General features: G+C 44.4%; 1 pseudogene; it reads right to left on the reverse strand.

Annotated features, from left to right (window-relative positions):
* The window catches only part of LOC147706971 (uncharacterized), a 93472-nt pseudogene that overhangs the window by 28804 nt on the left and 50795 nt on the right, over positions 1 to 13873 (reverse strand).

The raw sequence follows: 13873 nt of genomic DNA on the forward strand, positions 1-13873 counted from the left end.
TTCCCTGGAAAGTGCAGCATCTACAGGCTACTGGACCTTCCAATTGCTCTGGGAATTTTTTAGTGCATTATAAAATAGGGAATTGTTTCTCAAAAGCTGTTTTATGGATGTTAAGGAACTCATTTGCCGAATAAACTATAATATTAGAAGATTAAAAATCTAGCTGATTTTGCACAGGAGTCATGGACTCTGGGCTCGTCAGGGCTCGGACGGGTGCAGACAGACTTACCTTTGGCGCACCTTCGGCACGACAAAGGCGCGCCCGTTAACCGCGTCCGCTGCGTGGAAACATGGCCGTCTGCCTTTTATTTCAATAACTTGGCTGCTAAGACATACCCCCAGATAAGTAGACGTACTCGTAACCCTAAGAATTACTGGGAGAGCATCTAATTGAAAATTTTATATTGTCTTTGTTTTATGCACATTTCTCTTATAGCCAGAAAAAAAATGAATCGCTCTGCCTTGTACATGATCACAGGCATGGCTTTGACAAGGTTAGCCGAGAAAATAGCAATGTCATCCGAGTATGCGGTTAATTTTAAGTTCATCCCGTTTAGAATAACTGGATCAATATTTCCATTGGTCATTAGATGCTGAATAAACAGCTCAATATAAATAACAAACAATAAAGGAGATGAAGGACAACCTTGCCGGGTCCCCCTTTGAGCTGAAAAAGAAAAGGAGGAAAGCCCATTAAGTTTAATTGCAGGTGTTGGATGGTTATATACATTCTGTACAGCTGAGATAAGCCTTTGGCTAAGCCCATTTAAGACAAAGATTTCCATAGTGGTTCCCATGTCACCTAGTCAAAGTCCTTCTCGGCTGCTAACATCAGCATCCCCATTTGTTGGCCTATCTTACCAGAGACATAGAATGCAGCAATTGCTGTGTTAATGTGGGCATCGGTGTCTCTTCCGGGGACAAGGCCTTGTTGCTGCTCTGAAACTACTGTATGGATTACCAAATCCAGACAAACCACAAGAATTTTGGAAAAAAGCTTAGCGTTGGCGTTCATCAATGCTATTGGTCTATATGAACTCGAATTGTCCATGGGCTTCCCCTTCTTTGGAAAAACAACGATGTTTGACGCGTTCCAAGAAGGAGGAACCTCTTCTCCATGTACAATACAGTTAGATACCTTAAGGTAGGTGGGAATCAGTATATCTTTAAAGGTTTTAAAGAATTCCAATTGGATCTTATCCTTGCCGATTGCTTTACCAGCTTGCAAGGCGTTTATAGCTTACTCTACTTCGCTTACACTATATCTTCATCCAATGACTCGGATAACATCAGACTCAAGAATAACATCTGACATTCCTGCACGATCTGCTTGTCCGGACTACCTTTGCTACTGTATAGATTAGCGTAAAACAGCCTAAATTGTTCAACTATATCAGCAGACATAGTCGATATAAAGCCTTCCACCCCTTTAATCATTTTTACGTGAGTTTTAGCCGTTTGATCTGCTATTTGATTAGCAAGTAACCGGCCAACTCTTTTGCCGTACTCGTATTGTTTAGTCCGGAACTTATGATAATTATTAGCTACTTTATCCTTCAGCCGTCTTTTAAGCTTAGCCCATACTTCTATAACCTGTTGGTATATCCAATGTTCAGCCGCGCTCTTTGTAGCAATAGCCATAGCGTGCTGACGCTCCAGATGCAGGCGGAGTTTTTGCTCCTGGTCCCACTGACGGAGGCCCAGCCTATTTTGCTTTATAATATATTGTAAGGTAGATCCTCTGACATAAGCCTTTAAACAGTCCCAAATGGTTGCAATTGATGCCAAGCCCAAATTGGAGTCGATATAATCCCCAAATGCCTTACGCATCCCCTCCACGTATTCCAAATTGCTAAGGAGGTGTCTGGGAAAAGTAAAATCCCTAATTGGTACTTGCATGTTTGACTTTAACTGCGCTATTAACATGACTGGGTGATGATCGGAAGTGATTTTAGGACATAAATCACCACCAGTGCGTTTTCCAGGATGGAATATTCAGCGAAAATCATATCAATTCTAGAATAGTGTTTATGAGGTGAAGAAAAAAAAGTATAACCTGGGACATTGAGGAATAAACTCCTCCAAGAATCTTCCAACTAATGCAGATAAAGGAGCTCACGTCTAACAGTTCTAGTTTTGCACAGTCTAGCATGGACGGAAGTGTCGGTAGTGTCAATCCACCTATCCAGTATGCAATTAAAATCTTTATATTTTCACCAGACCACTCCAACAACTCGGAGCTCAGATGATGGATAACATCTGGGCAGTCCGTATTGGGGCCTTAAACCATACATAATGTAACCTTTCGCCCATAAATCAAAATTTGTGAGATCGCCCACCTCCACTTAATAACTGCAAGTGAGCAGATAAGTAGCCTGGCACAGTCTGGATTTTGTGTTTACCAAAGTGAGGACTGGGCTGTTCCTGGGGTACAGATGCAGGTCAAGGGATGTGCATATATAAGGGTGGTTAAATGGTAACCATCCAGTGGATATCCATTTTGTTGGATATAATGGCCTCACACACCCTTGCAGGTGTCATGCTTCATCATGGGCAATGCTCCTCGTTGGGTTGGCAATACCCAACAGGCTACACCTCAAAGAGGGGCTCTTTGGCGGAGATCTTTTATCCAACTGCCCGTGGGTGAAGTGTGGGTGAGGGGCCAGAATGGTAGTAGATGGGAAGTGAATAGAATGAGAAGTGTGGCTCACGGTGTAGAGCAGGCAGACCCGGAAGCTGAGGTCAGACCCGGGACCAGGGTTCAATTCCCGACGCGGCAGGGTCTTGAGCTCAAATGTCCACGGACTCGATAATTCTCGCTTCGGTGCCTGCTCTAATCATGGGTTCTCACTCTGCAACTCTGGGCATTAAGCTTGCTTAATCTCCACAACGGCCCCCTGCGGCGGGATGCCTGGCTTTCACCATGGGGATGCCCTGTAGGGGCTATCTCACAGGGAAAAGCCAGGACGGGTTCCCAAGGCAAGCGCCGGGAAACCTCCGGGTAGCTGTGCGCTCAATAAATGCAATAATAATAATAATAATAATATAATATAAAATAACGCAGAAATACCGGAAGGAACTTTATTCAGGTGGTCTCGTGCATTAACTAAAAGCCATAGTTGGTCTGGGAGTTCTGAAAAGTGATGTATTCCGTGCTGAAGACTATACTAAAAGGTGGAGGAAGTGGTCGACATGTTTCTCGCTTTGGGTAAGATCACCCGCGATTCGTCAGGACCTGTAAGTTCGCTGTCTACAGTATTGCTGATCTGTCTAAGTATCAGTGCTTACAACAACAGTATGGAAAATAAGTACCTGCTTATACATTGTTCCATGCCTGGTTTTGGAAACAAAAGGAGAGGGAAGAATATTACATCTCTCGAGCAAGTAAGGTACAGTAATCCACATATGATTTGACCTGGTGCACTGTGTGGCATGCTAGTGTAGGTGACTCCTCACAAATCGTGACAGTAAAATCACACTAATGAAAACATCTCCAGGTGGAGCAGTGGTGAGTGAATTGCTCAACCAGCACGACTAAATGGAAATATTATTAGTGACATTTAAAAACAAGAAGAGTTACAGCTATAATGTTGTTCTGCTCAGACACCACTCACCTAAAGGTCAAGAGTGAAATGTACCAGCAGTGTCTGGCGGGATGGACATCGAAGAGTCAAGCCTCTGTGGTTAAGGCTAGGTTAAAAGGAAACAAGGGAGGAAAACATACATTTTCAAATAAAATTGTAAGATGCCATCTATGATGAAGTGTCTATCGTCTGGTCAGAGGAGTCTATGGAGAAAACATTACATCTATCAAATAAACCGTGTAGTGATCAGACGCTATGTTCTCCCCTGAAACCCATGGAGTGGTTTGGAGTATCAAGTGTAGGTGGAGTACGAGTTTGGAAGTCAACCAGTGCGATACTGTTAGAGTCATATCGCCATGCATGAACTGCTCATTTCGGAGTTTGGTGATTCTCTCGCGATAAACGTAGAATAGGCTGCGCAGCTGTAGATGCTTGTGCGACCTCTTGGTACCTGACACGCTAAAGAGTGTGGACCCGTGAGTTGAGTCTAGAATGCCGGGGAATAGGTTGTCTAGAGTCCCGTTGGAACTGGTAGATAGAAGTAGGAAAGGACGCGCGAGGCATATGGTCCCCACGACTGGTGGTGTAATCACTTACTTATTGCTCCCGTGTCTGCGCTGGATCGCCTACCCTTCTCTGCCAGGACCGGAGAGTACCGGCTGGTCCGGTGGTCGCGTTATTATAATGGGGTTGGTGGGCGGGCTAGGGGAGGGGGGCGTGTACACCCGGGTCGCTGCGGGTCATGCAGAGTGCATAGTGAATGGCGCGGCCATTGTACAGTGGTGTGAGTAGGATCTGATACCCTATCCCAAAGGCTCTTCCAGTATGGGAAGTTTGTGTTCCTGATATGCGGTTGTGGTGACTGTGGATCATTATTCAAATCACCTGTACTGCCGCTGCAACGGGGTCAAGGAAAAGACTTATCTGGTTATTTTCTGTACATCGCGTAAAGCGATTGAAGCGGTGCGGCCATCTTACAGTGGTGTATAGCGGGTCAAGTAATCTGCTACTGATTCGTTTACAGATGGGGAAACTCAAGTGTCCCGTTTATGATTAGGGCGTCAGATGCTCGAAATGCAGAGTATTTAATGTCTGTGGTGCCCTAAACCCCTATGAATGGCAAGTTAACGTGAGCGTCATCACAAATATGGTGGTGGTGTTCGGGTTGTGATGGAGCAGGGCCCAGGACTCCTGGAGCTAGAAAGGAAACAGTGGAATGTGTGGTAAGCCTATGGTAGATATAGGAGGCTTTCAACCATTGGGACAAATGTCTAGGACATGATTCCTCTTGGAGGATGTTAGATTGCTGATTTTCTTTCACCTATGGAGTGTGGAAGATCATGTGACATTGGAGAGAGCTCCAAGGGATATCCTCGTTAAGGCCCTTCCTGTCTGAGGCCAAACAATGGATCCATCTTTGTTCCCTATAGAAGAGATTCTGTTTTGTGATGCTTGGGTTTGATTCAATTATTAACCACTTAAGAGAGTCAGCTGTGTGGTTGGTCTCTAGGTAATGTATACACATCTTGGTGTTAGTCTTTTTGCAGCGGAAATTACTCCGGTGTTCAGAGATGCGTTGTTTGATAGGTCTTGTGGTCATCCCCACATATTGGAGACTGCAGGGGCATAGTAGTAAGTATACACAATTCGGTGTGTTACAATTTGTGTGTCCCCTCAACTCCCACGTGAATGAATCTGAGAGCTGGACAGTCTTGTATGTTGTAGTGAAAGGGCATGCACTACATGAACCGCATGGGTAATGGCCTTTCACAGGTGGTAATTGCCACAGTGTAGTCTGCATTAAGTATGGGCGAATTTTGCGAATTCGCGGTTCGTGAATTTGCGTATTCACAAATTCGCAATCCTCAAAATCCACCAACTCTCGCAAATTTGCAGATTTTTTTTTGTGTTCGCAAGTGTTTCTGCCAGTTCGCAAGGGTTTTGTACCAGTTCGCAATTGCGAACTTACTTGTCGGCTCGCAACGGTCGCGACTATGTTGTTTCTACGTCTGGTTCATTATCACAGGTTCACAGCACCCTCTGTTTCACCACTGCCACCCTCTGGTTCACCCATGCCACCCTCTGGTACATCACTGCCACCCTCTGGTTCATCACTGTAGATTTTGGGGGGGCGAAGCAAGCACACCTGCCCTGCTTCAACTGACATGAATTAATTTGGGGTTGATTAATGTGTCACTGAATTTAAACTTCCAGTCTGGCACCTGCTTCCTTATCTGTAATTTGCTTTCTGTTGCAGTGCAATTTTTTTCACAGGACCTTTGTGGCCTACTTGTAGCTATTCTATGAGCCTGCTGTAAGGGTCAGAGCAGGGTCATAGAATAGTTGCAAGTAGGCAGCTGAACTCTGGAGGGGCCCCTCAGGAAGCACTACAGGGAATGGTTACTAATGATGAGTTTGAACTTTTGCACCTGCTGAGTGAATTCGGAAGCCGCGAATTCGTGCCAATATGCGATTTGTTTTTTTGCAGCGTGTTAGTTCGCAAGGTTTTGTGCGTTTTAGCAAGCTGCTTGTAGCGCAACGGCGCGAAGTTACCCTCACGGTCGTTCACGGGCACAGCCATCTTGTTTGCATGACGTATTTCCGTTTACGGGCGCTATGTGTAATCTCGCAAAGTGTGCGGCTTGATAGTACAAGTTCGCGTGTGATCGCGAGGGAAATCTCGCATGAACTTACCCACGCGGTCGTGAACGGGCGTGGCCATCTTGTTTCTCATTCATTGCTATGGTTCTGGGCATGCTTTCTGTATCCTCTCTGAATCTCTGCCATCCTTTGCTTGTTTGAAGTTTTTTTGGATCTATTTTACTTATTATCTATTTCTCTATTTTTCTAGCTCTATATTTTTGTGTTTTCTGCTACTTTTGGTTCATTTTAAACTACTTTTTTAAACTCTTTTCTTTTCTTCTTCCCTATTCTATTTCTTATTTATTTTTTACCTTCCTTTCTGCCCAGACCATAATAAAGGGAGCCGAGAAGCATCCTGAGAAGGGGAAGGGTCCCGCACCCGGTGCCCGGCTCCCGTGCGGGCGTTTGAGGGGGGAGCAGGTCACAGCCCGGGAGATCTTCAGCGCGGAGAAGGTGGCCGCACTAGTTTTTTATGTTCAGCGCCGCCTCCCCAGGACCATCATGGCAGGCAGCAAGATCGCTAGCGGTTATGGGATCTGGGAGCGCCGGAAGCGGTGGGAGAAGGTGTGCCGGGCCATGTACCAACACTCTCGGGTCCGGCGCACCTACAACTAGGCCACCGACCGTTGGATGGATCTCCTGGACAGGGAACGCGACTTGATCGGCCTGCTCGGCCTCGAGATTCCCGGGCTTGGTGAGTAGTAGTAGCTATTTCTGCACTACTCTATTTTCTCCTGCTCTGTGTGTTATTATATTGCAATTTTTTTGTTTTTTACCAAGAGCAATACTGCTGCTGATTACATTGTAGGTAAATTATATTTCAAAATGTTCTGTGCATTTCAGGTGCACTGCTCTCCTTCTCAGTAGCGTTGCTACTATGCTTATTTGTTTTCGATTTTGTGTTCATTTCATTGGCCTGAGAAATTATGTATGAGTGTAGTTTAAAGAACTGCGTAATACTAGACACTAAGGGTCAGATTTTTAATTACCGGCGCATCCCTGCAAAGTAGCAGGGATGCGCCACGCCACCACCACCCATGGTGCGCCGTATTTACAATGCGGTGCACCATGGGCCCAAATCGTCACTGAAGCGTTACGCATCTGTGCCGTAAAGGCGGCGCATTGCTGGAGTTGCATCGCAACAATGGCGCAGCTCCAGCAATGTTCTGGGGTGTCCTATCTCCCCAATGCTGCGTCAAGCCGTACATCTGCTTCAAGCAGGCGCAGGGTTTGAGCCACGCATCATTGTCCTAAAAGTGACTGATTGAAATCTTGTAGATTTCCCTCAGCCACTTTTAGTATGCGTTCCTGCGCAGGAACGCCCTCCCTTGCGCCAGAACGCCCCCTGATGCCGCAGGGCTTTACAATGTGATGCATCTCCCATATGCGTCATGTTGTTAATATACGCCGCACCATGGCGCCTCTTTTGTTCTGCCGCTGCGTCACAAAAGTCACGCAACAATGGAGCAAAAGAGCCGCAAGGGGCTTTTAAATCTGCTCCTACAGACTCCAGTCCAGTCCTTCCTTTGTACACCTGGCAATAAGAAGAAATAGTGGTGGTGGATTGATAGTTTGAGTATTTTAATGACTGGTTAATGTAGTAGGAAACTTTTTTGTGTTGTCGCTGATCTGCAATCACAATGGACTTTGTCTGTCACTTCGCGTGCTGCGGACTGCTGCCTGCCAGTCCTAGGCGAACCTTTTTAGTAGTTTGTTTAGTGAGTTACATAACTTTCCAAGTCGACGGTTCGCAAATCAAGCAATACTAATATCGTAATAGACCACATGAGATAGGTCAATATATCCCGTGGAATAGTTGTCTATTTGCTATTTCGCCAAAATATTTTGTTATTGTTCTTTTGAAATGTTTGATTTGGTTGACAAATATCATCCATGTTTTCTGGTCTTTCTTTATTTCGTGTTGTACATTCGCTCCCCCCAGGGGCAAGAGGACATTGGAGGAGGCTGCTGCTGCTGTTGCTGAACAAGGCCAGGATCGGTCAGGCGAGGGCTCCTTTGCTGGCCCCGGTAAGGTTTGATTTTAATATAGAGTACCTATTTTTTCCTAGCGTTCCTCATTCGATTTTCTCTAAATCGTCTTTGATCTTCTTGTAGACTGTATCTAAATTCTTATCCTGCCTCGACTATGACTTCCTGTGGTATTACTAGATTATTCTTATTAGTATGTCTGTGTAGCTAACTAAGATTGCACATTTGGCAAAAGGTGTAAAACGAAATTCCCATTCTAGTCAGCAATAGCTCTATGCACTGAGTGCAGTCCTCTGGGATTGTCCCTAATGTCTTATCAAGTCTTCTAAATGTTTATGCTTCTTTGGCAATTACCAACAATAAAAAGGTGAATGACCACCAAGAAAGAATAAGATACTAGTAATTTTGGTTTGGATAGGAGGACAATCCATACTACTACTGTTGGAGGGAAAAATCTTCACAAACAAAACTATGGACACTAAATAGTGCATTGTTTATCAATTATAATAGGCACAGGTAGACTTTCCACATACCTCAGTGATATCAGTCTTTGAAGAACCCCCAATCTCCTTACTGACTAGATAGTGTGGCAGAGTCATTTAGCTCCCGAATTCATCGATGATTGATCCCCAATGATGATTATCCAACGCAGGACAAGAGTACGGAGTCAGAGTCCAGAAGTGTCAGAGGCACGGACTCATGCTTGCAAATTGCAAAACCTTTTGCTCATTCACTCTTGACCAAAAACCACAGAGTCTATTTAAGTTTTAAAGCTGTATTAAAAGTAAAAATATTTATTAAAATCAAGCTTGTCATAAAACATAAAGTACGGTTGATTAAAAATGGAAAAGTGCTTATAGCAATTTATTTCACACATTTATTGTGGGCGAGCCGAGCCCTCACCTGATTTGAACTTCTTTTTGGTGCTAAATCGTTGGTCCCTCAGTCCTAGTGATGATGATGATTTCTTCTTCTTAGTGAAGCTTCTGTCTGTTATGAGAAAAATGGTGCGTGTTAAAAAGAAGCATTCATCAGTTGTGCCAAAATGTGCAGCAAGACAACACCCTTCCCTGGAAAAAGGGACATTTTTACTTTAGAGTAGACAGTCACAAATTATTAGATTGGTTTCTGTATTCACATTTCTTCATTCCTAGACAAAATACTAGTGAGTGGTGTATGTCTATGACATCTAACATTCTTAAATGTACTTTGTAGGTGGAACATCTGGTGCTGGGCCCAGCGCGGAGGTGGAGGAGGAAAGCTCTGGGGAGGAGGAGGTGCAAGTGCCGGACCAAAGTGCTGTGCGGGTTGCCACGGTAGTGGTGGGCAGTGGTAAGCTCTTATATTCCTTACTTATTGAGATTGCAGACTGCATAGTGTGCTCCCGGTGAGAAAACATAACGTTTGTCCAGATGAGAGACATGAAGAAGAATGATTGACATATAGTTTGAATGGATGGATGCCTGGGTCATGGTACTATCTGACTCTTAGATAACATATGTGTATCTAGAGAGAGTAGACGGTCACTGGATGAACTTAGTGTTACTTTGAAGAGCATGTAAAACCGCACCCGCACGTCCGTCCCAGTGTAGGAAAGGCAAGGAAAAGAAGTTGTAATACTAATTTTGTCCGAATACTACCATGAATAGTAGCAGTAGTTTGTATTGCAAGCACAGCATATATCCGACTATTACGATGGCCACTCACTATCTTTGTTAAAAAGTTTAGTAGAACTCGGTCATTCATGTGTGGATGTATCACTGTTCACTCAATAAAAAGCAAAGCACCTAAAGTCATCCCATATGTAAGCAAATACTTACCATGTGCAGTGATAAATAATCAGATCATTTATCTTCATTTCCTTTTCTAGTATTCATTGGCACTGTAGGGTGAAAGTTAAATTAATTAAGCAGTAGCCCTTGTAACAGAGTATTCTCAGTGTCACCCATAATAGAAAAGTAAGAGCATCACCACCTGCATGTACTGGACTGGTACAGTAACGCAAGTCTGTCTCACTCATCATGGCGGGCGTCTGTTTTTCTCGGGTGCAAGTTGACTGCGCTGGCATTATGACGGCTTGCAGAAGTTAAAGTACCAATTTTGCTAAACAAGAGAGAAGAAGAAGAATAAGACTGGTGTACTGTCATAGTCGACTCTAATGGAGTGAATCCATAGTGCTCGTAGAATTGATTCCTTAAACTCCCACTAATGTTAGAGCAAGGATGAAGAAGTGGGAGGTTAGATAGATACTGGCCACAATAGTTATGTACTGCGCTTGCAAGTTGCTAGTTCTACTGTGACACAACTTTCTGCTGAATCATTTTGTGTTAATCTTAAAGAGCATTGGTTACAGACTATGTCTTTCTTTCTTCATATAGATGCTCCTTCCAAACCAACACGGAAGGAGCTGGCTAAAAGGGCCCGGCAACGGAGGCTGGAGGCCAGTGTCGCCGAATATCGGCGGCTGGTGGCCCAGGAGGAGGAGGACACGCAGACTAGAATGTCAACAACATCGACGGCGACACCTGCATTCTCCTCCGCGCTCCCTGGGTCAGCCAGTCAGCGCAGCAGGTCTCCAGCGGTACGGAGCCGGGGTACCGCAGCCACCCGCCACCGCCAAGCAGCAAAGAAATCAGCTGCCCCCCACAGCAGTACCAAAAAGAGATGCACTGCCTTTCCCTGAGGGTTTCCTACCTCGAGCAGGAGCTCCTCAACACCAAGAACCTGCTCGAGACCTTCCGCAAGGAGCATGCCCAAAAAGTCAACAGCAGCCAGCAGTAGGAGGAGACTGTCCCTGGCCCCTTTTTTAAAGACTTCTGGGGGGTGGGAATTGGGAGTTGGGTTTTCTATTTTTTTGGACTTGGTTTTCAGGGACATTCGTTGGGGTTCGGGAGGGTGGGTGGAGTGGGTCTTGCGGGAGATTATTTATGTTAGGGATATATAAATATACTTTAAACTTTATCTTAGCATACATGCTTTTTACTGCTTTTAAGGCTGGTGGGTGGGGGTTTAACAGTCCAGAAACTTAAGTGGCATCTTGATTCAAGTTGTGTAAGTACTAATAGCTCAAATGCTTTCAAAACTAAGTGCCTCTCACAGAGTAAGTGAATTCAATAGTCCTAGGACCGTCAGTCTCTCGTCTCTCCTAATACTCCATTATAGTACCTCCCCCCAAACGCTTATCTTACCTGTAATTTGTGTTTGGAAATAGGGATAGGCACAGGGCTGGCTGCACGCGAAATGGCGATTAAGGTTGGCAATCCTGGGTGGATGAAATGTCATCATTGCGGTGTTACACAGTGGCAGTTGCAGCATCTGAAAAAAAAGAAAATGAAACCTTGTTTGTCCTTACCGTAGCATTAGAACGGTACAATAGAGAATATAGCAGGTGACAGTCCACTAGAACAGTGCCACAATGTAGCCTAACAAATGGTTAAGTATTGAAAGTATAACTAGTACTTGCGTTGAATTTCTTTGACATTGGCTACTACTACAAGAAATAGTACCGAAGGTGAAGGACACAGCAGCATAATAATTTGCCACGTCTAGGAGGAGGATGTTCTTGATGACCAATCAAGTTGATGGCGCACATGAAAATCTGCTTTCATTTGCCAATAGTGACTGAGTGTCAAGCTGAGTAAGAATAGAATATATCCTCGGATTCCTTCACCAGTCTGTTGCTATGACCTTATCCTCCCCAGCAAGTGTGTGGAATTATTGCTGTCATTTAGTCACACATCAATCAAAACCACACAGCCCGGGGGAAGAGGGTTAGGGTTTGGAAAATCGATGGGAATGGGGGATTTTGGGAAAGTTTTGTTGAGAGAAGAAAAAAAAAGCAGAGCATGGACAAACAATAATTGAAGATAAAGAAATCTTTGGGTACAACGCTAACCATAAATCTTTTAAGTGACATAAAGGAAGTGCATGCACTACTGCATGCATGGTTACTGAAAAGTAAGTAGTACTTTCGACAACCGTGACTGAAAGAATGCGACAGTACAGGGCTGCAGCGTTTTCACTTGCCTATCTCTCCACTCAGAGAAACACTTCTTACATTAAATTTGGTTTAAAAAATAGCAGAAGTAAAACCTATAGAATGGCTGTAGGGATGAATTAAGAAGCAGAGATCAAAGAAATGCAGAGTCACACTCATAGAAGTTCACAGCAATAACATTACTTAAAAGATAATTAGAAAAGAACGGATACTGTATCTGTATGTTGTTGTAGTTGTCCTGTTGAATTCGGTAAGTTGCATGCATCAAACCATTCCTCTTATTAGCGGGACTCCTCCATTCCAGCTGACGCTCCATCCATCAATGTTGGTGACCAGAAGACACCCTGTCCACTGCCTGCCTGGCGGATGCTGAATTGCAGCTCGCTAATGTGAAGCCTGACTTCATCCTTTTTTTCCCATTGCACAGACTGAAACCCAGCCTGTAATTATTGATGGAAAAACAGGAAGTGATATTAGAACACCACTGACAAATAAATATAAGGTATGTACGCTGTGTGGTGCAAAAAGTCACACTTTGAGTTTCCTAATAGACAGCACAATATTTTTGAAAGTGCGTACTCTGTCTGAGTCTCCTTTTGAAGGATAAATAAGTATGGGCAAAATAATTTAGCGGATCTTTCCCCTCAAGCTAGGTGTACTGTAAACTGTGTTTTAGCACAAAATTAGACCTTCCCAGCAGTGTTCCCAGACCCTTACTAAACCCAGTTGCAAAAATGTAGAAGACCAACAATCAGATCTCAAAAAATGAGGCCTAGTAGAAAAATGGTGACAAAAAGTACTTTGAAAGTAAAGTATGCCAAAATCCCCCCGTACCAACCGTGGATTGTATTCAAACCACTTGCAAGCAGGCAAAAGTATCCATACCCAGCATTGCTCCAAGACTCGCAAACCCCCCCACAAACAGCCCCCCGCCCAAACACATGCAATACAATACCGCTAACCCTAACGAGCCCTAAGTTAAGAATAGTGGCAAAGGCTTTCTTTAACTAGGCCAAATCCCCCCTTTCCCACCATGGATTTTCTTCAAATCACTTGCAACCAAAATTACACATTCCCACGAGTGCTCTAAGACCCCAGAACTCAGTTGCAAAAATCTAGAACACCCTGAAACACATGCAATCCTGCTGCTAGTGCTAACGCTAACGAACCCTAAGTTACAAAAAGTGCCAAAAGGCTTTTCAGCATAGTTTTCTCCAAACCACTTTTATCTGGTATTAGACCTTCCCAGCAATGCCTCAAGACCTGCCAAACCACCCACAAAAAGCAGAACACCCACATACAGGCAAAAAGCAAAAATGGAAAATCTCATACTCAGAATATTTTCGGCCTTCTTTCAATTCTGTCCAAACGCAGTCTGCAGCTAGGCCCTAACTACCCTTTTCCTCCATGGATTTCCTGAAACACAAATGCAATCAACATTAGACTGTGCCAGCAGTGCTCCCAGACCCCAAAACCCACCCACAAACACCTGGAACCCCCCAAACAGCACCTCAAACACAAGCAAGTGGGCAAAAAAGCAAACAAATGTTCACCTCCGATTTTGTCCAAACCACTTTTATCCGGTATTAGACCTTCCCAGCAATGGCCCCAGACCTGTCAACCCAGGCGGAAACTAGTAGAAGACCCCCAAACAGGCAAA

The sequence above is a fragment of the Lissotriton vulgaris genome, chromosome 6 (assembly GCF_964263255.1).
Source record: "Lissotriton vulgaris chromosome 6, aLisVul1.2, whole genome shotgun sequence".
Classification (NCBI taxonomy): Eukaryota; Metazoa; Chordata; class Amphibia; order Caudata; family Salamandridae; genus Lissotriton; species Lissotriton vulgaris.